We start from the raw sequence: 15,132 nt of genomic DNA, 5'->3' as shown, positions 1-15,132 counted from the left end.
GACACTAATCTTTGTATATGATGAGAGCCTCGACTATTTCAGGTTTCAAATTATGCCTTAGATCGTCAATGATGCGACCCGGGCTACTAAATGCAGACTCGAACGACACCATTGAAACTGGGATCGAATGTACGTCTCGAGCCATCTTTGATAAGATCGGAAACATGTTCTCGTATTGAAGCCACCACGCCAGCAAGTTGAGGTCATCTTGGTTCATGGAGGAAAATTGTTAAGAGGTGTATAATGCGATCTCATCGTTGGAATACATATCTGTCACGACCCGCGACCTCTTGTCGCCGGTTCACGAGCCGCAACGGTGGGTTACGTCACAAGTCACAACGTCAATATAATAATATATCTCATATCAACAGGAATAACATTATATAAACATACTCAACGCAATACTTATATTAAACATAATACGATAACATATAAGTATTATAAGTCGTTATATAAAACCCTGGGTAAATTTTTCGTTTTTCTCAATTCAAACTTTGAGTCTTACTACGACTCTAAATATTTACATAACAGCTCCTGGGTTTACGTATAATTACAGGAGATAGTTTTAGGAGCGTAGAGTACGAAAGGGGTTCAACAAAATATAGTTATAACTATAGAAGAGGTTGATCCCGAGTGAGTCTCCACTAGCCCAAAGGTCAAGAGATACACGTCCGGTCTTCGTCTTCATTTCCTTGCTCACATCGGCGCCTTGCCCTTCTCTACATTACCAAGGGTCATAAATTATGAGTCGATTGACTCAGTAAGTGGGAGTCTAACTTAGAAAATAAAACGACTAAATGCCATGTGATATCATGTGACGTGCAAACAAGCACATAAGAATGCATGGATGCAAGTCTAACAAGTCTAGAGCATGACTCATGTGTACACATTCTAACTAGTACTTGTCGTCTTTAAGGTTACACACATCCCCCGCTATAACCTTCAGAACGACAAGAGACCAGCCTTAGACTTCGAGCAGCAGTCGTCCGGCGGCCTAAGAGTTTTAACGTTAGTCTGGGATCCACTGATGGTACCAACTTCATTCGACGTCGGCGCAACCTCCAGGCCCTCATAGCCCGTCAATGTGCATTCTTCAGGTCTTCATGACCTGGCAACAAGATCGGGTGCGACTCTTGGTCGACTTCCCGATAAATGAGTACTCAGCGCTATCCCCCAGGCCCTCATAGCCCGTCAGGGTTCATTTCATTTTGGTACCATCGACACAACAATTCTTTAAGGTTCGGGTACTCTGCTACACTCAGAGTACACACCTATGCTACTTACAGGAGAGCGACTCAGGATAAATCCTGAAGAAATTTCATTTCTCTTTTATGCTCGTTAGTGTTTTAGGTTGAAGACTCGGGATATGACTCCCGGTACTTCTACCCTCGATTTGAATTCGAGAGTTAAACACGGCTCTCCTGTCTCCCCCGTTCTAACGGGTCAATCACAGCCTAAGGAATGATTATATCACGTAGCAGAGGACGCGTGTCACAAATCTTACGTTTGAACTTATTGAGCGAACTCACGCTAAGTTTTCAGGAAAAGCGGCCGAAGCCTTAATCTTTGAGAATATTCGATTTTAAAACTTTTCCTATTCTTGTTTACTAACAAGCAATAATGCACGTAAACAGAGTTAATCCCTTGGTATGTAGTTGACTTAAGTCTCCACACTTACCCGGAAAAGATCGTCTGAAAATTGTTGACTTCCGGAGTTTCCTTTCTTTTCACGCTTCCCGAGACTCTACACGTCCTGAAGCGTTAACACGTTCTGAAGCGTCGAGAAACTAAAATCCAAGGTTGAAATCTCATCAGTCAATGATCCGGGAGGTGATGACAAGCTTAAGGTTCGTTATCGGGATTCTCTGCGAGTCAGTTCAGGGGTTCGAGAATTTAATTCACTTATTTCTCGGTTTTTCGGAATTTAAACTCATTCGAGACTCGTACGAGTTCGTACCGAAGAATGAGTACGAAATAAAATCCAAATCATTATTTAACGAGTCTTAAATAAATAAAATGAATAATCCGAATATCATACAAACCGAGAATTCTAAATTAATTAACCAAAAATTAAATTCTCGAACATCTCTTAATTGAATAATTAACAATTATTTAATCAAATTCCAAACCACCAAAATAACTCGAGTCTAACGCTATAAAGCGATAAACGACTCACGAGTGAGATCGAGATCACTCTTTTTCTGAATTCTCTATTTTCCAGCTTCGACGCGTTCGGTTCCACCGGCTCTCGCTCGTTTTGACTTGATCTGCGACTGAGCTGTGAAATTCAGAAAACGAACATCCCGATCAATTTACAAAATCCAACTCCCGACTCGAAACTTAGAACCCGAAAACGAACAACTAGCACGATTCTCAACTTGTCACAAAATTTCCAAGCTTGTCAATAAATCATGTAAACTTATCATAAAATTCACATTTCAACCTCAAAAATCAACTAACCAAATCCGAGCCGAAACATCAAATCTCAAATCACATTTCACCACTCTCAAATCCAGATTCTCAAATCTCAAAATCACAATAACCATACTTGAATCCATTTTCAAATAAATTACAAATCCAAATCATAATAACCCCACGTTTCCAATTCAGCACAACATCCTTAGCAAAACAAGACAACATCAACAACAATGACACGCCCATGTACATACACGGCCAGAATTCACACGGCCTAACCGAAATGACTCACGGCCATAACCGGTAACCAAAACTCGAAGTAATTCAACACAAAACCGAAAATCAATTTAACCACAGCAAATTCACAATTCACTAATTCGGAGGCTCAGAATCGTCATCACAAAACAGTCAAAAGGACTCACATAACCAAAACAAGTCCATCGGCCAAGTAAACACCCGACCAAACCAATGACACGGCCACACAACACACACGGCCAAAATCCAATTCCAAACCAAACAATTTCAACATCTCATCATAGCCTCAAACAAAATCAACATATCACAAATCCAAAATTCCTAGCTTCATATAATCGGCCAAGAACACAAAACCTCACAAATCAAAACAAACCCTAATCTCTTGAATCCAATTTGGGGAAAAAGGATTTTACCTCGTTTTGGGGTGGGTTTGAACTCTCCGGCGTTCAACCTCTTCTTTACCGGCGTCCACTAGCTCGCGGCGGCTCTCGCTTCACGGCGCTGGTTCCCGTCTCCTCGGCCCAGGCGCGCGCGGTGGCTGTGAGTTGCGCGAGAGGCAGGGCGACGAAGGAGAGGAAAACGAGGAAGAAAGAAGGAAGGAAGGAGGAGGTGAGGTGGTTGAACGGCCGAGAGAGAGCTCGGTTAACGATCATGGAGATGAAGTTCCGCATCGGGAAAAATGGGCTATATCTCAAAACATTCTTTTGCTTGCCGATGAGTGTCGGGGTGGACTCGGCTCGGGACACGCTGGAGCTTGTCGCTGATAAAACCTAAAAAAGGATTAAAACTCTTTCACGACACTAGCATGATTATGTGTAACGTAATCTTGTCCAGTATGACGTTTTAAATACTATAAAAATGTCAAATAACCCCCAAATTTCATTCGGGGTCTAAAACGCGCAAAACCATATAAGTAATGAATTTTTAAGGTTCCTCAATATTTTGAAAATTTTGCTCTAATAGATTCTACGCACGGTTGAAAAAATTCAAAATGGTTGCAATCGTTAAGATGTTCGACAATTTTTGTAACACTATTTATGGCTAAATAAGATGTGGGTGTTTAAATAGCGGACAATGCACATGTTTCATCGTAAAGAAAACGTGAAGAGAATGAGTAAAGACCTTAGCCACTGCGATGTCTATTTTGGTTATGTCATGGCCTCCGTTTCTGTTCATGAATTCACGTGTAATCTCTACATATCTACCGGCCAAGAAAGAATTCAACATAAAAAATGTTGAGTTCCATCTAATCTTGTTATCGGTGTGGAATTGCCTCTCCTCAAGACCATTATATAAAAAACGCCTCTTGAGGTCGTCTACCCTTTGGTTTGAATTGTTTATCTAAGCTATGGCTTCTCTAATCTTACTGATACACTCGTCGAAATGCCTAAACCCGGATTTCACTATGAGTTTTATGATATGGGTAGCACACCTTTGGTGTAAAAGACACTCTTCATTGGGTATCTTAAGGTGTAAAGCTCTCACCATGACATCATTGTTGGTGGCATTATCTAGAGTTATTGAGATTATTCTAACACGAAAATTCATATCCTTTATTACTTTAGAAGGATTCCTAGTATGGCATCAGGTGTATGACTACCCTCTATTCATTTAAAGGTTATGATCCTCTTGTTTAGATTACAAGCCTCGTCTATGTTATGAACTACAACAGACATGATGTCCATTTTGGCATCTCCGACCATATATCAGAAGTGAGCGCTATGTTAAATCGAGCAGACATGAAGCAGTCTCTAAGTGTGTCTTTATCTTTCAAAAAATTTCTCATAATATCACTTCGAAGAGTTTTTCTTAAAATAATGTTAATACCAAGAACTAGGTAATGCACAAATCTACCAAAGTCTTCGCCTTCTACGTGAGAAAAAGATTGGTCGGTAGAAACTATGTACTTAACAAGTTCTTTTCTAAACTCTACGGGATCGTAGGTACTTACCTGAGAGGAAGAAGATCCATTTTGGATGTACATCTTGTAGTGGTGGCATAACAAAGAAGTACCGTGAGAGAAAGAGTCGGCTTTGATGGGCTTCCCGCATTTGCTACATAGACCCTTCTTTCCTTCGTCATCATTGATCTCGAGGAAGTATTTCCATATTTCGAAATGTGACTTTCTTTTCTTCTTTGGTTGTTGAGGTTGTTGTGCTTCGGAAGCTTCGTGTGAATGAGGTATCCCGTGTTGAGGTGGTGGAGGAGGGGGCTCATGTTGAGGAGGTGGAGGTTGACTCGTGTTGAGGTGGTGGTGGAGGTGCCTTGTGTTGTTGGTCTTGAAATCTACGAAGTTGTTCTTGGTATACAAGGTAAGGGAGTCTTCGGGTGGATGTTGGTGGGACCTAGAAGGTTGTTATGAGGAGGAGCAAATTGTGTATAATATTGTTCGTCAATTGGACGAGGATGAGGTGGAAGTTGTTGTGAAAGTAATTGTGGTAGATATTCTTGTTGATAAGGGGAGTCGAGGTAAATCGGGCTAATTCTTGAGAGACATTTGGTGGATGCCATTATGGCCGTTGGAATTCGATGTAATTGGGAATTTGAGAAAAGTTTAGCCAGTTTTTTTGTGAAAATTGGTTTGGTGGAGAGGGTTGTTGAACTTCTTCGTGTCGCTCATCTTGTTGTTGTGATTGCGAGGGCGTGAGAGTGCGACTAGAATTTCGACGTGATTCTCGAGAACCACAACGAGAATCACGGTGAGAGAATGACTCGACAGACATGATTTGTATTTATAAACTTTATTTTGTAGTATGAAGTTAAGTATATAATGTAAATTTTAATATAAATTTTAATTCAAACTATAATATATATATGAATGACTTAATAACACTATGAAAATTTTTAAAACTAAATTATATAACAAAAATTAGAATATAAACTTAATTATGTAATGAAAATTTTAAAAAATATCTATGTTACAAAAATTAGAATATAAACTTAATTATGTAATGAAAATTTCTAAAACTAAGTATATAACAAAAATTAGAATATAAGCTTAACCACATAATAAAAAATTTATAAACTTAAGGATATAATTTATATGAAGAGATTGTTGTAGAGAATTTTATAGTTTGATAGAGAATAAAGTTTGATTTGTGATTAAAATGATTAGAAATTGGATGTATTTATAGGAGAAATAAAGAAATTGGTTAAATTTAAAAAATTCTGTAAATTCGGAGATCCAACGGTCAAATAATGGACAATTTTTTTTTGCCATTTAGATCCTAACAAATGTGAATCTAATGACTGAGAAAAAACAAAAAAAAAACCTCACTAATATATTATATGTACGTTACACACACACACGCGCGCGCGCACACACACACACAAAGTAATATACATTACACACACAACGGTACAATACTGCCTCATACCACTTCTGACCCATCTGACGCACGTCTGACACGTGTTGGAATGCCTTCTTCCAAAGCCGAAGCTGACGGTACACGTACCGTGACTCGCGTGTTGGTGACGGAAGATCTTTTTTCGTGTTTATGCCATCCGAGAAGCCAGGATGAGTCACGTTTTGGTCACGTGACTCACTTAATTTGAGCTATTACCTAAATACCCTTATTAAAAATATAACAAAAATTCATATTTCCCCTCATTAGTTGATTGATTAGTTAATGAGACATAAATAAACCAACATCTCAGGTTATTTTGCTTTCTTTTACACATATCACATGACGAAAATTACGTCACCATCGCCATGTCCGGAGCAACCAATACACCAGAGAACAAGAACAAGAAGTGAATTCATAATTACACTACATCTACTCCATTCTTTTCCTTCTTTTCTCTACATATCCTTCTTTTCTCTACCATTATAAATAGGGGTCAAAGAGAACACAATTGACAGACAAACAAACTGAAAAATTCGCCCATCATAGCATCAATGTGGCCGAATTCTTTTGCTTTCCTTCTCCCTTAGAAGTTCGTGATTCTAAGCCCATAAACACGACACGACCTGAATCTCTAAATCAAAGTCGTTATGAGATAACGAGTGAGTCCACACATTCTTCTTATTCCATCCATAAATTACGTTTTGGAAGATTATAGTATCATCTCTAGAGATGCAAACGACGAGAGTCCTTTTTCATTCACGAAGATTAAAAGCTTGAAGATCGAGTTATTGGAGCTCAGGACGGGATCTTGAAGAACTCGATTGAAGGATTCAGTAGCAGATTGCCAAACATGTAAGTAATCTGAAAACTCGTCTTTTAATCGGTTGGTCGAATCGCTCTCTAAATTATTTTATTCAACTCCGCAAATCTAGATCTTGTTTTGGTAATCATATAAATAACAAAAAATTAGCCAAATAAGCCACCGAAAGTCTAAGAATTGCTAGATAGCCAACTTTTTGTAAATTTTTTGTAAATAGCCACCTCAACTTATTTATGACACTCAAAAAGATAAAATACCCAAAAACATTCCCACCTATTTTGGGTTTATTTGTCTTTTTTAGTACTGTAAATAAGTTGAGGTAGTTATTTACAAAATTTTTTTTTTGGCTATTATACAAAATACTATAAGTCAAATGGCTATATAGCTAAAAGACCCAATAAATAATTAGCATGTTAGCGAAGTTATTTATTTTCCGCACGGTTATAGGGATGTCAAATTCCCAACAAGAAGATCCAAAAGCTTAGAGCATGGAGGATCTCTAGCTAAACCGAAAGGTAAATATTACTAAATCCTCTCGTGGTTAGTGTTGATTGTGCTTGTCTTAAATATTAGATTTATTGTTATTGAATAATTTTGAGTATCCTGGTAATTATTGTTGCTTTAAAGATTAGCGAATGTTCGCGTTTTCTTCTATTCCGCAATAGTAAACATGTTGTAAGAGTTAAGAGATTGGCCACCCAATAAGAAGTAATGAAACGATTGTTCGTGTTCAATATATGGGAACCGTAATTACCCCTAGGGTAGTTTTACCCATCAAATGACAACGGTTTCAGCAACGATCGTTCGTATCCCTACGGAAGTATTGAACGATTGTTCGTGTCCGATACTAATAAACTTTACTTTTTTAACAATTGGTATTGGAGTGATTGTTCGTATCTGGTACCAAGCTGTAACTATCAAACAATTGGTCTCCGAGCGATTGTTCGTATCTGATATCACCTAATTTCCCAATAATTGGTATCAGAACGATAGCTGTGTCTGATACCATATTGTCTTGCCATTAATTGGTAACAGAGCAATTGTTCGTGTCTGATAACAACTTGTAGCTTCCCAACAACATTTTCCTAATCGTGGGAGCATCAGACATCGTAGCACCAGACATGGCCAAATCTTCCTTGCCGCAGAACAGAGACCGAGCAAGGTCATTAAGCCAAGCTCAGAACAAATCGCCTTCACAGTAGAAGATGCGCGATGGGTGGTGTTCCCATACAACGATCCTTTGGAGATCTCGACTCTTATTGGGGACAGAAATTTCCATCGGATTTTAGTGGATAATGGGAGTGCAGCCGATATTCACTACAAAGAAACATTTGGCATAATGAGACTTAAGAAAGAATCTATTCTGCATCTCCAAAGAACCTCTATGGTGTCACATGGGATTCAATCAAACCATAATGGGTTATCTCAATCCCAATAACATTAGGACAACATCTGAGAATGAAGATCGTTAACACATAGTGGGTGGTAGTCCCTGGCAAATCATCTTTCAATGTGATAATAAGAGGACCGACACTGAAAGAGCTCGGTGCCATCACTTCAATACAATACCAGAAGATGAAGTTCCCAACTAAAATGGGAGTTAGAGAGAAGTCTAGGGAACCCAAGCTCTCTCAAGAAGTTGTTACGCAGACTATCTCAAGGATAGTCAGAAAAAACAATGCCACAAGTTGATGATGGTCAGTGCCGACTTCGATCCAGTCTTACAAGCTGAGGAGCAATCGGACCAGGAGATGAAGAGGAGAAAGTCGTCCAAAATCCCGAGCCGCCAGAGAAAAAGCTCAAATTTGGGAAATATCTTGAGACATCAGGTACCAAATATGATATCATCTCTCTTCTATCTAATGATTTAGATATCTTTGCATGGTCTCAGGGATATGATAATGATAGATCTCGAGCTAGCATGTCATAGGCTAAACATAGATCGCAAAGAAAAACCTATTAGGAAAAAAAGAAGAGCATTAAGTAGTGAAAGATACACTTCATTAATAAAAAAAGAAAATAGACAAGTTAATCTCGAATAGATCAATCCGATAAATTAATTATCCGAGCTGGGTAGTTAATCTTGTCCTAGTCTAAAAACTAAACGGGAAGTGGCAAACATGCGTGAATTTCACAAATTTGAATAAGGCTTGGTCTAAAAATAACTTCCCCATGCCGAGAATAGACCAGTTAGTCAATGCTATGGTAGATCATGAGCTCTTAAGCTCTATGGGCGCATACTTGGGATATAACGAAATAGCTATGTATAGTCTAAACCAAGATCACACAACATTTATAACAAACCGAAGACTATAGTGTTATATAGTCATGCCTTTCGGATTAAAAAATGCAGGAGCAACATATCAAATATTAGTTAATAGGGTGTTTACAGACTTACTTGGAGTCACGATGGAAGCGTACATCAATGACCTTTTAGTTAAGAGTAAAAAAATAAGTGAACATACCGAGGACTTAATAATATATTTTGAAGTACTCCGTCAATTTGCATGAAACGTAATCCTTTAAAATGCATTTTTGTTGTCTCTTCAGGAAAACATTTAGGAATCATCGTCCACGAAAGGGGAAAAGAGGCCAATCACTAGAAAACTTTGGTCATGCAAGATATGAAATAAATTCGGAGCATCAAGGAGTACAAAAGCTCACAGGATGCATTGCAGCTCTTAGCCTGTTCATATCAAGACCAACAGATCGGAGAATCCATTTTTTCGATGCCTTAAGGGGATCAAGAGAATTCGAGTGGATGGAACAATGCAAGCACTAAAAGAGCATCTCAGCTGGACTCCAACTCTGTGGAAACTCCGGGATGGGGAGCCATTGGAGATATACTTAGCAGTCTGGGACCATGTCGTTAGCTGAGTACTCATAAAAAACGAGGATAAGCATCAATTACTAGTATACTATACATCAAGGCACCTCAACGACGTCGAGGGAAGATATCCGGAACTGGAAAAATTGGCATTCGCCCTAGTGACGGCATCTCGAAAGCTGAAACATTACTTTCACAAACTTCCCACTCTGACATGTGTTGCAGAAGCCAGACATTTCAGGAAGGCTAACAGAGTGGTCAATATATATATTGGAAGAAACATGTACACACAATAGTAGAAAGTGTGTATATACCTTTTATTCATGATTTTTTTTTGTTGAAGATAGTTTTTGCACTGGCATGTCAATTGAGAGAGAGAGAGATCGAGAGAGAGAGAGAAAGAGAGAATATGAGCGTGAAATAATAAGAGAGAGAGAGAGAGATATATATATATATATATATATATATATATATATATATATATATATATATATATATATATAGAAGATAGATGAGTGGGATCCTAATAATCAGATATTTTGAATAGCAAATTGAGTTTTTTTGTTTGTTTTGTTTTTTCGAAAAATAAACTTTAATTAACTAATTACTAAGAGTAATAAAGATATAAATCATGTGCCACGTCAGCGTGTTGGCTATTTGTTTAATGTTTTCTAAACTTTGGTTATATTAAAATTTTAACGTTTGAAATGAGTTAGTTATTGATAAAACTATATATATATATATATATATATATATATATATATATATATATATATATAGCGAAGTTAATTGTTTATTTAGGATTCTCCATACACATCTATATTATGTTATTTATAGTTGACTAATTAGTATATATATATATATGTACATATATATATAATAACGTTTACACCAATCATCTATAATTATCATACATACATATATATATATATATATATATATATATATAATAACGTTTACACCAATCATCTATAACTATCGTACATATATATATATATATATATATATATTTGTTAATTAATGCACCAATTATGTATTAATTTGTGGCTTATGTACAAAACATATACAGATTACGTCACCTGTTGTGAATAATCCGTGAACGCAAGCCTACGTGTTGTCTAAGTAATATAGTGCTCTTCGCCATTTGCTATTGTTGATGCTGTTGAGGTTGGACTCGGAAGCCAATTCGTCAGACTCTACATCTGCTTGTTCTATGTCGTTGCAGACGTCGTAAATGTCGGCCCACCATTGTGACTGAGCTCTGGCTTCATCATTCTCAGCCTCCTCATCAGCATACTCGTCTTCATGAAGATCAAAGCCTGCTGCTTCGTCTTCGTCGGATTTGTCGACCTCAGCCTCTTCTTCAACTGAATCGTCGACCCGCGGTGGTGCTTCCTCAACCCGCGACGCACCTGCTGCCTCCACCCACACTGATGCTTCCTCGACCCGGGACGCAGCTTCGTCGACCAACGGTGGTGCTTCCTCAACCCGCGGTGGTGCTTCCTTGACCCGCGCCGGTGCTTCATCCATGGGTTTAGGGTTTAGGCGAATTTAGGGATTTAGAGATTTTTTTTATTTTTCATTTCAAAATTATTTTATTTAACCAGATCAGTCACATCCGTTCATTTATAAGACCATCTATATTTAACGTCCAAAACACTAACAGTATAACCGAGAAGTGACTTTGGACACTTATGCCGCGGAAAAAAAAAGTTTGGGTACATAAATGTAAAAACTCGATAACTTTGGGCACGTGTGCCGCCATTTCCTGTAGATATATATATATATATATATATATATATATATATATATATATTGCGAAGTTAATTGTTTATTTAGGATTATCCATACACATCTATATTATGTTAGTTATAGTTGACTAATTAGTATATACATATATATATATATATATATATATATATATATAATAACGTTTACACCAATCATCTATAATTATTATACACACACACATATATATATATATATATATATATATATATATATATATATAATAACGTTTACACCAATCATCTATAATTATCGTACATATATATATATACATATATATATATATATATGTTTGTTAATTAATGCACCAATTATGTATTAATTTGTGGCTTATGTACAAAACATATACAGATTACGTCACTGTTGTGAATAATCCGTGAGCGCAAGTCTATGTGTTGCCGTGTTGCCTAAGTAATATAGTGTATATGAAATACGAGTATCGTTCCCACGATAACTAGTTATTTTAGCGACTTCCTTAACTTGACCCGAATTGATTTCAATGTGACTGAGAGATGGATTTAAACAAGTAATGAAACATTAATTAACACAAATAAAATAAAGAGCAAAGAATTTTAAAACGAGCTTTTCGGATAAAAGAAAGTAGGGGTCACGATTTTACCGGAACTAACTATGTCGGCGATTTCGGGTTTGAACAACAAAATCTGCTCCTATGGATGCTAATCTCACTTTATCAAAATTATTCACTAACCTCTCTCGAGTGTTCTAGCAAACCTATATAGTTCACGGATTGTTATCCTCTCGGCCTTTAATCGTTTTAAAACAACTACACGCAATACGACAAGAATTCTAACGATTACATAAATTTTCTAGATTTTTTACTAACCTAGGATCAACTATGAAGACATGAACAAAAACCCGATTATTTACTCTCTCTCGAGTAGGTAAACAATCATAGATAACAACTCTAATGGTGATCAAGCACTAGAAAGCATTAAGAACAATTCATATCAAGCAATCCATAATAATGAAGCAAACAATAATGATCGAATCCTAATGAACCCCCCAACCATTATCAATCCCGGCTACATCGCAACCCTTTAAGAAACTTAGCTTCTAATGATGTTCATAATCAACGTTAAACATAACAGAATAATTAAAAACAATAAAACAAATATTGAAAGCAGAAAAGAATTCATATTAAATAAAATTGATCTTCAACAATAATTTAGAGCAATAAAATAAATAAAAGAAGAGAAGAAAGAAGAACAAATGAATTTGAGGTTCGAAGACTTGTTGGGTTGTAAATTCCGGCAAAGAACACTTTTTCTCTTCCAAAAGCTCTAAAAAATAACCAAACACTCTAAGAAAAATAAAGGAAATACAAAAGTGATGAGATTACAAGAGTAGTATATATAAGCTTAGGGTTGATTTTCAGAGTACTATGGGCCTCAAAGACGCTTAAAATCGGATAATTAACAAAAACAGCGTTTTTGGGTGACGGAGAAACTGAACAGCTGTAGAGTAATTTTGAATAGGCCGTAACTTCTTGCTCCGATGTACGATTTTCGCAAATAAATATGCGTTGAAAAACTAAGAGAAAACTTATAACAAATAAAAACACAAAATATATCAAAACAACCTAAGATTCCGCTTCAATTCAAATCCGAAAACGAGCGATTTGTACGTTTAAAACGCACTCACGAGTCATTATTTTCTTCTAGTCATAGAATTTGACTTTTTTATGTTTCTCTTATTGATAAATTTTTTTTAAAGAAAAAAATCCGTTTTTCCTCTTATTGATACATACTAAAGCTACTGATTACTATGTTATTAAGGAAGCAATTATTATCAATTCAATTTTCTGATTTCGTTCAAGCCTTTCTTTTCAACTCACCTTTTTAGCCTTTCTTCTTCTCTTTCACTCATTTAACGATCGGAGAACACACACAACAATCCTCTCCATTTTCTCCTTACAAAAAATATATTATATATAGAAAGTCAACCATACTCATCGGTGTCAAATTCGTAAATATGATACTCAAATTTGTTATAAGTAGTTAGAATATTAGGTTTTTCATGAAAGTTTAGTATGATATTCCTGTATATGTTTAGATCATCAGTTTAAATATCATTATTTTTTAAATTTTCTTTCGACTTCAAATCTTTTTATTTAAATCGATTGTTATCATGATTGCCGATTTTTTCAGTCCACAAATTGTTCAAAGTTGTTTTAAAATAGTTCAGTGTTTCTATTCAATATAATTTTTTTAGTTAATTTATATTCATATGTTTTCAAGCTATATATCTTAAGTTTTATAATTTTTAGAAAAATGAATTTTATTTTAAAATTAAATTAGAAACACTACTCAGAGATATGACTCAATTTTTAAGCACTTAGTAAATGTTTCTAAACAAATAACTACAAAAATTATTTTAGAATGAACTTTTGTATATGACATAAATTGATATGTTTTTTTTTAACATATTGTTGAATTATGATTTTAAGATAAACGGAATCATATCTATGTATTTATTATAGGATCTATAACACGTTCCTGAATTTTATAAAAGCCTTTTTTTTTAATGTCTTTAAATTGTTTTGATATTTTAAAGCCGATTCGGCCATGCCACTTGGGAAGAAAATGTTCAAAGTAGTATCTTCTAGTTTCTGTAACTTTATAGGATTTTTCAGAAATTTTTATTTTCGGATATTCTAAGGTTACGGATATTTTGGTCACTCAAATTATTCAATGAATCTTCATGTAATCGATGTTTATTAATCGGCGCGTTTTGATATGCAAATATGGAGTTTTTCTTAGAAAAATGTTCGAATGGGTTTTCGCCATGGATTGAAATTCCGGGGGAATCGGACGGGAACCGGACCGGTTCCCCCTTTTTTGAACTCCCCGACACCGGAACCTTCAAAACCGGAATTTTCCGGTGATTACGTGGGAACCGGACCGGGAACCAGTGAGGAACCCGGTTCCCACTTCCCGGTCCGATTCAGTTAAAAAAAAAACAAAAAAACCGGGTATAAATACCCTTTATACCCGGTTTCCCCCAAAAAAACTTCATTTGCGTCGGTATTAGATCTCCAAAATTGCGCTGCGACCAAGTGACAATTTGCCCAGATCCTGCCCAGATTCCGCCGTGCCGCCAGCTTCCCGACGCGACGAAGGTGAATTCCTCCCAGATCCCGCCGGTTTACTCCTTTCCCGGTGAGCTTCCCGACCTCTATATGTTTTTTTTTTTCATGATTTTGAGTTTAATTTTTTAAATTTCTTGATAATTCTTGAAGAGTAAGTATAAATTGATGTGGTGAACATGAATGTAGTGTTTATTTAGAGTTTGTGTTTATGTTTCTAATTTTTTTGTAATTTATCCGAATTATGTTGTAATTTTTTTATTATTTAGTGATGATTAAGGTTATATTGAATTTGTTTATTGATTTATGACGAAATTGTTATGAATTGTTTTTAATTTTAGAGTTTGTGTTCATGTTTATAATTTTATTGTAATTAATCCGAATTATTTTGTAATTTTTTTATTACTTAGTGATGATTAAGGTTATGTTGAACTTGTTTATTGATTTATGACGAAATTGTTATGACTTGTTTTTAATTTTAGAGTTTGTGTTCATGTTTATAATTTTTTTATTAGTTAGTGATGATTATGGTTATGTTGAACTTGTTTATTGATTTACGACGAAATTGTTATTA

General features: G+C 35.9%; 1 long non-coding RNA gene across 1 annotated transcript; it reads right to left on the bottom strand.

The window, feature by feature from the left end:
* Positions 1-398: 398 nt before the first annotated feature.
* On the bottom strand, positions 399-3,314 carry LOC149380996 (uncharacterized). Its single transcript, XR_016293862.1, has 4 exons — positions 3,084-3,314; positions 2,177-2,278; positions 1,679-1,787; positions 399-719 (listed from the first exon to the last, which is right to left on the bottom strand). It is a non-coding gene; the product is annotated as an uncharacterized LOC149380996 (long non-coding RNA).
* Positions 3,315-15,132: the final 11,818 nt, after the last annotated feature.

The sequence above is a fragment of the Urtica dioica genome, chromosome 11 (genome assembly GCF_054948205.1).
Source record: "Urtica dioica subsp. dioica isolate 48M chromosome 11, U.dioica_male_clone48M_v1_H2, whole genome shotgun sequence".
NCBI lineage: Eukaryota > Viridiplantae > Streptophyta > Magnoliopsida > Rosales > Urticaceae > Urtica > Urtica dioica.
This window is presented reverse-complemented; position numbering and strand designations above follow the sequence as displayed.